Consider the following 14,243-nt stretch of genomic DNA (forward strand, 5'->3'; position numbering starts at 1 on the left):
ATTCCAAGAAGTCGATTGCTTAGCAAAGTTTTCCACCTTCCCTCTAAGTATATGGTATCGCGGTTTGGCTGACGCAAGTGCAAATACTAGTAGACTTAGAGCAAATTTCTACTCCCATTCTGGATTAATTAATAAAAAAATGGAATAAAAAAAACAACATTTTACTGAAATTCTTCACTAGTTATATATTGTTATAATTGTTAAAAAATCAAATGAAATTTATAAAATATGTTTAATAAATTAGTGAGGTGAATGAAGTTGGATATATTATAGAATTTAAGTATTTAAAATACTAAAATTTTTATTGAATTATAGTATTTTTAATACTAATAATTTATCAAGTCAGGAGTCGGAATAATCGGTGGGTATGTGTGAGGTGGTGCATAAATTTGGAAGACGTGAAAATGGTGCATTTATATTATATCTGCCTACCCCTGTAAGGATGCGGCGGTTAGTTACTTAGTTAGTTAAGTATATAATAATAATAATAATTGGTTAGTTACTTAGTTAGTTAAGTATATAATAATAATAATAATTGACTTGACTAGATAGTCCGACATATTTTGTTTACAAGTAAATCGTATTATGAAAATAAAAAATATATATATAAAAATTGAAATGTTAAAAAAAATTGTACATCAATTCTTGAAAGATGATGTGAGAAAATCAGTTTACTGGCAATAATATCGTTAAAATTTTTTTTTTCTAAATCTGTCTTAGTATCATTTGTAATTGACTCAGTTTTCATAAAAAAGGGCTTTTATTTTCACCGTCTAATTTGATGACTCAATTATTTTTAAAGAATCAGACCTCTTTTTAAAATCGCTGTTTTCATTAAATTTATTTATATTTTCCTTGCTGTTTTATTTTTGCTGAAGATGATGTAATAAATATACGCTGACGTCACCCGTTGTGTCTCGTGGGCGGATCTGTAGCGGGGCGAAACAGGCCCAAAACGTCACCCTAGCGCTGCTTCACCACCCACCCCACTTGTGCACAATATGCTGACTGGGTCGGGGCGAATCGGTTCCAGCCAACCACTCCCCGACAATAGCTACTCGATACAGCGCGAGGATTTCGCGGGTCGACGATCGGCTTCCGTTCTCTAAACCGCGACAGATATGGCAGAAGAGGGAAATCGAGGCTACAAAAGATTCTTAAGATGATCCTAGAAACAAATTTCCGTCAGATACACGTCACATATCCCATAAAATGGCACAAATTATCGCAAAACAGCACAGAATAGCGCTAAATAATTTCAGTTATGAATACGACTTGTTATTTGTAAGGACCTTTCACGGGAACACTTCATTTCAGAGCACTTTTTTTTCCACTGAGGTTTTTTGTTTTAAGGCTAGACAATTTTTTGTTACGTCAGGATGTGTAATTGATATCTCAATTCAGTTGTTAATTATTGAGGTGCTTGCAGTGCTTGCGACCAGTTATTAGTAGGTTTAAGTGAGCACTTTACGCACTATGTAACATTCATCATTGTATTATCATCTATGATTTCGCTACCATATTATTTAAACATTCAAAGCTCAATTTACTAACCTAACATAAGAACCATCACGCCTCTTCACCGCAGGGTAGGCGGAAAGAATAGAATGCCACAACACTCTATCTTTGCAAGTATTCTTCACCTCTTCCACTTTCATGTATCTCTACATACATACGGGTTCACTTTCAAGTAATTTAAATAATTAGTCATACATACGGGTTCACTTTCAAGTAATTTAAATAATTAGTCATATCAAGTTTCCTTCACACTTCTTCTAATCCGATTTCCAACTACATTCGCTACATAAATTTGTTTTACCGTTCTTTCTTCACTCGTTTGTTCCACATGTCCAAACCATCTTCACACATCTTTCTTTATTTCATCAATAACGCTAATCTTATCCTTGCATTCTTATCTTATTTTACCACAGCCAACATTATGCTTTACCTCCATACATTATACTCAAACCATTTTTCCTTTATTATTTTTTTAGTAATTCAAAGTGCCACATTTTACAAATAAAATAAAACTTTTATTTTATTTAATAAATTCAAAAAGTTTACCAAAATATAGATGTGATTTTATTATTTTTATTTCACATAAACTAAATTATGTTGAGCTATTCAGCACTCTGCGAAAGAGAATAATATTTATGATTGCATTCCCGTGTATACCTAGATACCTACTCGTATTTACATGGAAACGTCTTTATGTTATGCGCGTGTCACGGCGTAGTTCTGAATGTTTCCTTACTTTGCCAATTTTTCGGCGCAAATTGAAAGGGTCCTTTTATGTTTAGGCTCACTTCCTTTCTCTCTTTGCCCCGAGATAAAATCTCATTGGGAGGGGAACACTGGCTTTATTTTCGAGAAAGCGCCCTTTCACATATTAAGAGTTTGAAAGCTTTTTACGGTGTCTTGTCTTCGGTTGAAGTTTTAACAATTTCGGAATACAATATCAGTAATATCCGCAAATATGTGCCCGTCTTTTGTGTGTTCACCTTAAGGGTAGAAAAACAAACGTACATTTTTTTCTTCTTCATTATAATATGCAAATATTTTTATATATAAATAAACCGATAAGCCTCTATATATGTATATGGGGTGCCTCCACAATTGTTAGTAAAATAATGCTGTGATATTAATTGATTATTTAAAAACACAACCATTTGGAAAAATAAGGATGAAAGTAGACTAAACGCAGTCAAAATGCAATATTTTAGACGAATCTTGGGTAAAATTATGTATGATAGATGAACAAGTGGTTTTATAAGGAAGGAATGCAAGACTGAGATAAGCATTATCGATAAAATAAAGAAAAAAATATTGTCATGGTTTGGACACGTGGTACAAATGAGCGAAGAAAGAACGGTTAAACAAATTCATGAGGCGAATATAGTTGAAAACGGAAGCAGAGTAAAACAGGGATTTAACACATTTTGAGTGTGTCCAAATACTTGTTCACAAAATCTGGATTATCTCCAATTACAGGAGTTATTTTCATATTATTTTTTGACATCTCATCGAAGATGAAGAAGAATATGGAAGTCTGGGCATTTACGGGGCTTGAAATTTAAGCCCCGCAAATGCCCAGACTTCCATATTCTTCTTCATCTTTGATGAGATGTCAAAAAATAATATGAAAATAACTCCTGTAATTGGAGATAATTCAGATTTTGTGAACAAGTATTTGGACACACTCAAAATGTTGTAGATAAATTATCTGGTCAAATTATAAGCTTAATAATAAAAATGAAAATGGTATTTTCTGGCGTTTCTCATGTGTGATTATAATTCAGGATTCGGATCTCACATACTAATATAAGAGTTTCTGCTTAATAAAAAGCTTCTTTACATCTCACCAATAGATGTCTCTAGTGAAGTTCTAGTGATTCATGAACAAGGTTTCTAAATTGGTTCATATATATAGAACTTCCAAGAATTTGAGTAGTGTGGTTGTCAATAATGGGTAGAATTGGTGAATGTTACACGTGTGTAAAGTGATCACTTAAACCAGCCTATGACGGTCGTAAGCCCCGTAAATGCCCAGACTTCCATATTCTTCTTCATCTTTGATGAGATGTCAAAAAATAATATGAAAACAGGGATTTGATCAAGTTTTAAAAACGCTTGAAAGTGGTCAGGTCAGAAGTCGAAAGAAACGGCGGGCATGAATGAAGAGATACTTGAATATAGAAGAGGCAAATAATCCACGCAAAGACAGATAAGTTTGATGTTTGAGAAGCGGCGTTGGTTAGTTATCTTGTTAAAACAGTTAAATTTTATCATTGATTTTTTTAAGCTATTTCGGTCCCAATACTAAGGATAGTATACGTTCTAGTTAAATTCGAGTTGTTACAACTTTATTGCATTCAGATTTGTTTGCAATTTGGCTTACAATGTATGAATCATACTGTATGTTTTAATTTTGAATTATTACTTAATATTTATTTACGTAATAACAAAAAATTATTTTGGTAGGAAAAATTCATTTATTAAATGAATGAGATCAGTGAATAGGTCCCCGTCTTGCCATTTCTAAGTGATGCTGTCATGACAAATGCGCAGCAATCTTCCCGCCTTTTCCCCCGAGTTTAGCAATCAAAGCTTACGACTCGGTGCCATAATAATTCTAGTCGTGAAAAGTGCCAGACAGAATAGTTCCGTATCGTAGGACGTCATAACGCTGAAAGATGTTGGCGCGAATTACCCCCAGATCATAATAGCAAGCCTCCCGGACAGAACGAAAAAGTGAGGATATGCTTAAGACGTAACAAACATGAAGCTAAGAAAGTGACTACGTATGATTAGAGTCGTCACATTTATATATAAACAAGAAATCATATATTTTTTTATTAAATCTGCATTCATATTGAAGAATTACAAAATCTTAACTACCGTACACTTCCCCGTAAGGGTAGGCAGGGAAAATAGAACCACCACACCTCTCTATTTTTGTAAACATTCTTCTCTGGTTCCACATTCATGAATGTCCTCATTATGATTATTCCGACTCCTGACCTGACCACATTTAAGTATTTGACATACTTGATCATGCCAATTTTTACTCGGTCTTCCTCAGCTTCAATTACCGACTACATTCGCCTCATACATTTATTTTACTAATCTTTCTTCGTTTATTCGATTCACATGCCCAAACCATCTTAAAGAACATTTCTTTATTTTATCGATAATGCTTATTCAGCATTGCATTACATCACCATTCAAACATCTATCATACAACGTTTTGACGCACATTTATCTAATTTGATACACTTTGATACACATTTCAACTGCATATAGTCTACTTTCATCCTTCTTTTGCCAAATCCATGCTTAATTTCCATACATTAAGTTGGAAAAAATAATGAAAAATATATTCCTATGTTATATTATTTATTGATTCGGCATTAACTTTGTGGAATGACATTTGATTATTTTTCAAAAAAATTAAACACTTAAATATACCTTAAAATTAAACACTTAAGAGTTTTATTTATATATACGACATCATAATACATCATAATAACATATGATGAAAACATCTGTAAGTTTTGAAAACTTACAGATGTTTTCATCTTCTGGTAAAAATGAAAACATTAACATTCTCAATATTACTAATATTAAAAGCATTTACTTTGTGGTTAGTCATTTTTACTTATTTGTAAAAAAAATTACTTATTTTGTAAAAAAATAAATAAATAAAAACTTTAATTTAAGTTCTCTTAAACATATGTAAGTTTTTGAAACTAATCGTTTGAATAAATAAAACTGGTATTTTCAAGTGTTTTATTTTAGTTCAATATTCCTGTTAGTGATTTTGTCATTAAAAATCACAGATTTGTGAAATAATTAGTATTTTGACGTAGATATTCCCTATTTACCTTAACTTATTTACAACAATTTCCCAAAATGTTATATATGTAAAATACATTGTATCTATGTTAGTTACATTCAATTTGAAATTTACATTCGGCGGGGTGTTACTTAAGCTTAAAGCTCAGCATGCGGGCGTTTGCCTTTGCCGACATCAAACGATACACGACGCTACGTGAAAATATTTTCCTTCAACTTTGAAACATTGTTTAAGGCAAAGTGTTGACAGACTAAGAAGATTTGATGTACCGGGCGTATTATTATACAAACTTATAGACAATTATGCCAAAGTTTGAATAATTATAAGCTTATTTAAAAAATTAAACACTCGTATAATAAAACTTATTAAGTTTTATTTGAGTACACACGACTAGTTATGAAAACTACCCTTGTTTTCATTAACAGGTAATTACAAAACGGAACGAGTCAAACAATTATTCAGGTATATATAAAGGCGATGCCAAATTAAAAAACAAAACTGTAATAACATTAGACTGATTTGATTAGTCTGGTGATGTCGGTAATGACGAAACTTAATCACTGGTTAAAGAAAATAAACTTGAAAATTTTAAACTGTTGTTATTTTATCATATAAAAATCATTTTTACCAAGAAATGCCAGTATAAAATTTAAATACATTTGATAAAATAATACTAACAAATATGTATATCCAAACAATGTTTTAAAACGTAAAAGCCTCTTTATATATCTGTATTCTATCTGAATATGTGGAAATAAGTGGAATAAATATGTGGTAGAAGGTAAATTTGTAATAATGAAAAACAACAAAATCTAGGCAGTTTATTTTAAAATTTCATTTAGGAAATAATAAGGTTACCAAAAGGGTTAATTTCTTATTTCAACAATGTTCTACCAGACTCTGTATGTTGAATTTTTATTCTGTTTACTTAAACTCTTTATCATACGAGTAAGTTTGTTAGTTGTAGAGTTTGCAAATCTTTTTTGTTCGAAATACATTAAATTTCTACTCACGTTGCTCGGGGTTTCATTTCAATCGTTTAAATTTAGACCCACGTGACTCAGGTATTACACCAAAAACGTGAAATAAAATTACAAAAAAACATGTGAAGGACTATGAACTTAATTAACGTTTATTCGTTAAACTTTCACTTAACGTTAAAAAAAGGTTTTTTTTTATTTCAATTGGCAAAGCACCCAAAATTTAGTGATGCATTTAAAAAAAAAGGTTATACAAATTTCAATAATTAATTTCTTAGCAGATTTGTTTTAATTACAGAATTTAAAAAATCCTTTATGTAAACGATATCAAACAAAAGGCAAACGCCCGCAAAAAGCGAATTTCGAATTTCTTAAGTGAATTTCGTTCAACATGTTTATATTCTTAGAATTTAACGTGATTTTTAAAAAATAAATCAGTTGAAAATAATTATATGAACGTAAAAGGTGTTTGAAAATGATGCGAAACGCATCGAAACATGTGTCGCAATGGATTTTAAGAAATAGTGGTATTTACCGAGCACAATTAATATTGCAAATGGATAGATATAGACCACATCACAAAGTGATTGTCGCAGCAGTCAATGAAATAAATTTATTTTAATAACTCCTATGGAGAAATGCAAATTTTAATTTTTCAGTATCACCCTGGACTGAGACTTAAAGCTCAAAACTGATCAAATTGCCTGCACAAAATAAACGTTCTACGTCTTTAAATTCCAGTGCCTTAAGCTCCATTGGATGCGGATAAGGGTTAGAAGAAGAAGATTTGTTTTCAGTACAAGATCAATATTTAAGACACTATTTATCATAAGATAAAGTACAATACATAAATAGCTGTTCTTTATTTGATCAGTTTGTCTTTTTTTATACAGAAATGAAAAGGTTTTTTTTTCAAATATTTTAGACGCTTTCTACCATAAGATATAGTAAATACTTGTTCTGATGTTATCACTATCGCAATCATGTTAAAAAATGAACAGGATTTTTTTCAAACATATAAAAAACTATCTTTCATAAGATTTAGGAAATACCTTATCTGTTCTATTGTGTCTCATTCGTGTAAAAAAATGAAGAGGTTTTCTTTGAAACATTTTAGACACTATTTATCATAAGATATAGTAAATACCTGTTCAGATGTTAATCACTGTATCTCATTCATGTAAAGAATTGAAAAGGTTTTCCCTGAAACATTTTAGACACTATCTATCATGAGATATAGTAAATATCTGTTCTAATTTTGATCACTGTGTCTCATTCATGTAAAGAAATGAAAAGGTTTTCCCTGAAACATTTTAGACACTATCTATCATGAGATTTAGTAAATATCTGTTCTGATTTTGATCACTGTGTCTCATTCATGTAAAGAAATGAAAAGGTTTTCCCTGAAACATTTCAGACACTATCTTTCGTAAGAAATATAGTAAATATCTGTTCTGATGTTGATCACGGTGTCTCATTTATGTAAAGAAATGAAAAGTTTGTTTTTCCATTAAGGTATGCCTTTTGTTAATGTGAGTTTTCTTTTAATAACCGTTTCAAGTGTAGGATAATGTAATTATGAACTCCTTTAAAGTCTTTCAGTAGTTAATTTAGAATCCTCTTATAAGAAACCAAATTCTAATCTCATCCGAATACCAAAGAGAAGTATTCCAATGTTTGAATTTTAATTGCGCACCGAACTTTCGACTAATTTGGTTTTTGTTTGATCTGAAACTTCGAAAATGTCTGATTCTATCATTACCGCAGATTTACTTTTCCAGTGTCATTACCGCGGGGTATAATCGGTTCTTGTTCTTAAATTACGACAAATACTTTGCTTCCTCGAAACTCTCCTTCGTTTGTGTTTGACTCGGAACCTTAAACAAACTACGTAAGTCGTGGACTCGCTTTTGAATAGTAAATATATTTCAAATTTTAAAGTTATCATTTTTGAATATTTGCATGGTGAAGTTTTAACGACTTAAATTAACATCTTTTCGACTGACAAATCAATATAAATCAATATTTATAAAGGAAATCTAAATACGGCATTCAATTGATCTGTTTGAGAAATAAACGTTTTACCTTTAAGTTAAGCTTTACTGAAGATTACAACTCACAAGTTTGTGCTGATAGATAAATAAAGCTCTATTTTAAGGACAAAGATCATGAAATTGTTTATTCAAAAGTAACTGTATCCAGCTACTAATGGCTGCGGTTAAAACTGCTTAAATGAAAAATAATAAAAAAAATAGACAGCATACATTTGTAATTTGTTTAATTTTATAATTGTGAAGCAATGAAAAATTAGAAATCTGTGAAACAACAATACAATCGAAAAAATTGAAAGTGCTATGTGACATCAGCTGTCAAGGAACGCGCTCGCCGCCATTAGCAATGTTTGGTATGGCGTATTTTGCTGTCACACCAACCATTCGTGTTAAAAAAATATGTTTGATAAAAAAATCATTTATTTATTTAATTATATTAAACGTTTTCATTTATAAGTTACTGTGTAAGAACATATTTTTTCGTGGAACATATTAATACTTCTAATATTAAAATGAAACACAGATTTGTGTCACAAAAAAAAATTAAAACATAAAAAAAAATGTGACAATTATTTCGCCTTGTTGGGGCATTTTTAAACTAATGTGTAGATTAAATGGAGTGATGTTTGTAGAGATATATTATTCTATGATTTAGTAGACTAAAATCAGTGTTTTATTTAAATATTAAAAATAAAAAACAACATGTTTTTTACTTGCCAAAAGTATATTAAACATGCGTGTATACAAATGCAACGTTGTAATAAAAAAAAAACAATTAAATCGGTGAGGATTTTAAGCGATTCAAGATTGAAATTCAATGAACATTTCAAATTTATTTATATGGATTAAGTACTTGTACTACGTTTCCATTAACAATATCACATTTTGTAAAACAGTCATACCTCCCGTTCATATGAGCACTCAAACATCGCAAATCCCTTCCGCTTATGTTTTATTGATACTTGGTATTTCACGCACGGGAAAGTTTCGAAAGTTTTCCGAGGTAAAATGAAAATCAATATGTATCGTCGGCGACAAATCCACAGACCGGGAAAAAATTTACATCATTAATTCAGCAAAGGCAATTGATGGCGTGCGTGCGTGGTCCTTTAGTATCACAGCGTATCGCGCGCAGGGATTCCGATACCGGAATACTAACGCCTCGTTACGCTCCATCGTAAAACAATACTTATCGAGAAGAAATAAACTGTTCAAATTGAACATAATTCTCGATAAAGCGCCGTTTTTGGAATTCCAGATTTGGGTTCAATAATTATACCGTTATACTTATCATTTTTCTCCTGTTATACCATAGTATTTTATTTATTGTTTCGGTATTTACTTTGTGGTAAGACATGATAAATTTATTGAAGAAAACACTTGTGTTTTTACCACTTAAGTTTATTTTATGACGACTAGATTCGGAAGTCAAGCTTCCATCTTAAGGTCTAAATGTAAACTAAATGCAAAATATTTATATTTAGACCTGTAGATGGAAGCTTAGCTTCCAAAACTAGTCATCATAAAATAAACTCCAGTAGTAAAAACACAAGTGTTTTCTTTAATAAAAACCATAGTTTAATTATCACATTTTAGATATTAACATTTTAAGAATATGGTTGTATTAAAGAAGTAAAATAAAAGAAAGCTAAATTGTTTTATGTCCGCCTCCGTGGTGTAATGGCCAGCGTGTTTAGCTGCTGTACTGGATGTCACGGGTCAGATTCCCATGGGAGGAAGGGTGAAAATAAATATTTGTGATCTTACACTCTAATATTTATCCAACATTACCCTAGATAAGTCCCTGAACGCAGGAGTGATCACCATGCATGCCTTCATGTAATAACCGACCAAGATAACACTGCATCAATACGATACCCTACCCAAAATTGGATGTGGACAAGGATAAGAAAAAAATGTTTTTTTTTCCACTTTTATTTTATTTGACAATGACCGAGTTTCGTCGTTACCAACATCAGAATGTTATAACACAATAAAGCAGGTGTTGAAAACAATGATTTTATATAATTTTTCTGACAAAATTAATTTAAGTACTAAAAACCTTCAAATAGCTTATAATAATAATAACATATAAGTTATGTTAAGGGTTGAAAGTAGGATTTGATGCAAATTTTATTGTAGAAATAAATTTTTGTATGGGTAATAGGTAAATCTGGAACCGTTGGTTGATGATTCCTTCTACCGTGTACATATGTGCAGTAAAACAAGTTGATAACTAATGGTTCTAGATACACCCATACATTGTTTAAACATGCTTATAAAAATCCATGTCTAAGATGAAATTTATTAAAAATCCGATTTCAAACCCTAATCATAACTTAAACCCTATTATTATTGTATATGTACTAAAAAAGAGGACCTTTTTTCCCCGAATTCAACATTCATTTTAAGGCCACAATTAATAATTCTGCGCAGATTTTCATAAAACCATCCCCCTGGTTGTTTAAACTCAAACGGCAACTTTTTCACCTTGCCGAGTAGTTCGCGCTCCCCTATTTCCCTCGGGCTATTTGTCAACCAGTCAGGTTTTTCCCGACCGGGCGGGTTGATCAATAGCCTTAGTTTCGGGAGCAGATCTGACGTACATACTTGCACTTGCCCACTGTTGTTACGTCGGGTTAAAAATCGACAATCCGTGTCGGTTGACTGCCAAATCGAGAATCATAGCGGAACTGAACAAATTGTCAGCATACCCTCAATCTTTTTTGGGAACAAGCCATTTGTTTTTGCTTCGTTTAAATTAATAAATAATAATAATAATAAATCCCTTACCGCACCCCAATGGTGCATAGGGCACTGCTTCATATAAACGCAGTGTTATCTCGATGGATTAAACATGAAGGAAAGGTGATCAGCCCTCCACTTCAGGTACCAGTCCAGTGTAATATTGAATAAATATTAGACTGAAAAAATCACTTATATTTATTAAACCCCCCTGGGAATCGAACCCGGGACCTCCAGAACGGTAGGCGAGCATGCTGACCATTACACTACGGAGGCGGACTTTAAATTAACGTATTTATATATTTTGGAAGCTTTTCGTTACGTCGACACTTAAACAAAATCAAAATTTGTGTTAAATCTTTTAAAACATTAACATAACAGGTTGATAATTCTGATAGATCAAAATTTTGATACATCAAGTATTTTTTCATGTGTACAAATTAAATGAGCTACACAAGGTAAAATATTTAACACCGAATTACGGATTACGAATAATGATAATAATTTTCTGATATCTCATGTCTTTTACGTCGATTATTTCGTTACAAATCTACAATATAAAGAATACAAATAGTTCCATGTTATGAGTAACACTCGCGGCTCTAAGCCTTGTTGCCCCTTATAGCAACCGTCAATCAACCATTATCTGATGGTATTCTAGGGATAATTGAAAATAACAGAAAAGTTATTTTAGGTTGTTTGGACATGTGGAGCGAATGGATGCAAAAGAGAATGACTAAAAAAAATTATTTGATGAATGTAAACGGGGAATTACAACGAGGATAGCCGAAAAAGACTTGGCACGACTAGATCAATCAGAACCTAAAAATTGGTGGTGTCAAAAGTCTACGTAATGTCTTGTATACATGTATGGATCGGAAAGAAGTAAGAGTGTATATCACGACAGAAGAGTGTTCCATCTTCTCTGCCTACCCCTGCAGGAAAAAACAGCATTATGGTATTAGTAGTGCTTAAATGGCTAAGGTTTTTTTTTAAATGTGATACAATAATGCAACATATATCGGCTTCGGAATACCTACATATTGTATCGTCAGTATTTGAAATAGATAATATGACATCTAGAATTTGTAATCCGTTTACATAATATCTGAAATAATGATGACAAAAATTGGTATTAATTTTACGTTTATTAGAGTCCTTTGAAATATCATAACCGTCTCGTTTTTTTTTTTTTTTTTTTTAATTTGCCAGTTTTATTCCTTTGACCCGTTTATTTAATCTGTTTCAAATGGATAATCCTATTATGGAAAGTATTATTACAAATTTTGTGTAGCCTTAGGCACTCATTTTAATAGGAGCGCGAATCACTACCCCTAAATTTGAACCTTAAGAATCCTGTATTAGCAAATCGTTCCTAATAAGTCAAGAGCTACGTGCTATGAATATTTAACGTGCCATTTTGTATGTAAAACTAGCTCTCGGTTTGTGAGGAAAACCAAGTAATTGTCGGATTGCCTTTAGAACCATTCCCTAAAAAACTTTCTGGGAAAAGTGTCGGGGAAATTTATGGGGAATTGCCGCCAAATGTGTGGGGATGTAAAAACATGTAGAAACAGAATGTCACTAGGGTATGGTGCAAAAACTATTGTTTCTTGCAAAGCTTCTAAAGAAGTTAAGTTATTACTAAGTAGATACTATTTACGATGAAAATTTTAAATAATGTACATCGTGCAAGATCAAAAAAACTATGTTGATATATGAATATGTGTGTACGTGTGTATGTAAGTATGTATATTTTGTATGTATTTGTTCAATTTCACTTCATATATTTATTTTTAATATACTGTCATTTCTTTTCATGATTTTTATGTTTTTTTTTCTCTTTATTTCATTATATGTTTTAGATGATAATGTATTTGGCAAATGTACTTTAGAATCTTTTACGCTCCATCTCTAGGTTCGGAATAAATATAAATAAATTTAAAAAATAAATGAAATGATAACTATTAAATTTTAAATCATCTCTGAAATGTAGTAGTATAACTATCAATCTAGTTTTTAGATGGAAGCTCAGCTTCCGAAACTTGTATAAATTAACCTAGTGTTAATTTATAGTTAAATTGTAGTACTCGTAATACCTTTAACCAATTTAATATTATCAAAGGTCTTTTGTTTTCTTCGAAAGTTTATTTTTTCATCATTCTTTGCTGCAATTACATCCTTTATAAATTATTCAAAAGACTTTGTAAATGATGTAAATTTTATTGTTTATAAAATAAGAAGGATATTTTATGTACGTATCTCCTCGAAAATTTAAGTGTGTTATGAAATTAACGCCGTGAAAACCTATAAATATTTGCGAGATTTGTACCATTAAATCGTTTCCCATTTTCCGTAATGCTACGTTAATCTGCCATTTCAACTCACGTTTGGCAATTCACATACATGTTTGAACACACGTACATATATGCTATAAAAAATATATGAAGCACATACAATTCTCACCAGGTGAAGATCTTGAATAGGTGATAGCAAAGATAATATGTGCACAGACTACTAAAGTAATTTCTCGTTATCCAACGAATTTTATTTTTAAAACCTTAACCCTAGCTTTGTCATCTTGACAAAATGAGTTTTGGTTTTGCACAAATCTAGTATGTCACAAAAATTCAATAGCAATCCTTCTTCATCACACGGCTACATTATATTGATGGTCAACGTCTTTTATTCAAACATATTATGTCATTTTATACTACAAAATATTTGTTAGAAACCTTGTCATTTTTTAAAGGCAAGATTCATTTATCTGATTCAATACAAAACGGAAAAAAAATCTCAAACCATTGACTACTTCTCGAGTTTTGCAGACACAAAAATACGAAAGCTGATTTTAAAAGTTAAATATATTCCGATTTTTATTTTTAAATTGGCAAAGTAAAAAGGACATTTTAAAGTAGCTAAGAAGCCGCTGGTTTCTCACCCCTGAGTTAGACTTCCAAAATCCAAATCCGAGAAATTCAAAGCAACTGTATTTAACTATATAGTTTATAAGTTATAAAATTTATACTTAAGTTTTAAAATATAAATAAAATGTAAAGAAGAAAAATCTATTCATTTAAAATGTTGAATAAAACCTGATTGCTTCTACCG

The 14,243-nt window shown here is 31.2% G+C and overlaps 1 protein-coding gene across 6 annotated transcripts in view; it reads left to right on the forward strand.

The window, feature by feature from the left end:
* LOC148308485 (uncharacterized) overlaps positions 1 to 14,243 on the forward strand; it is a 408,384-nt gene that overhangs the window by 369,527 nt on the left and 24,614 nt on the right. The window lies entirely within an intron of this gene.

Source organism: Brachycentrus maculatus, unplaced genomic scaffold (assembly GCF_059751285.1).
Source record: "Brachycentrus maculatus isolate JH-2025_06_01 unplaced genomic scaffold, ASM5975128v1 h1tg000162l, whole genome shotgun sequence".
In the NCBI taxonomy this organism is placed as follows: Eukaryota; Metazoa; Arthropoda; class Insecta; order Trichoptera; family Brachycentridae; genus Brachycentrus; species Brachycentrus maculatus.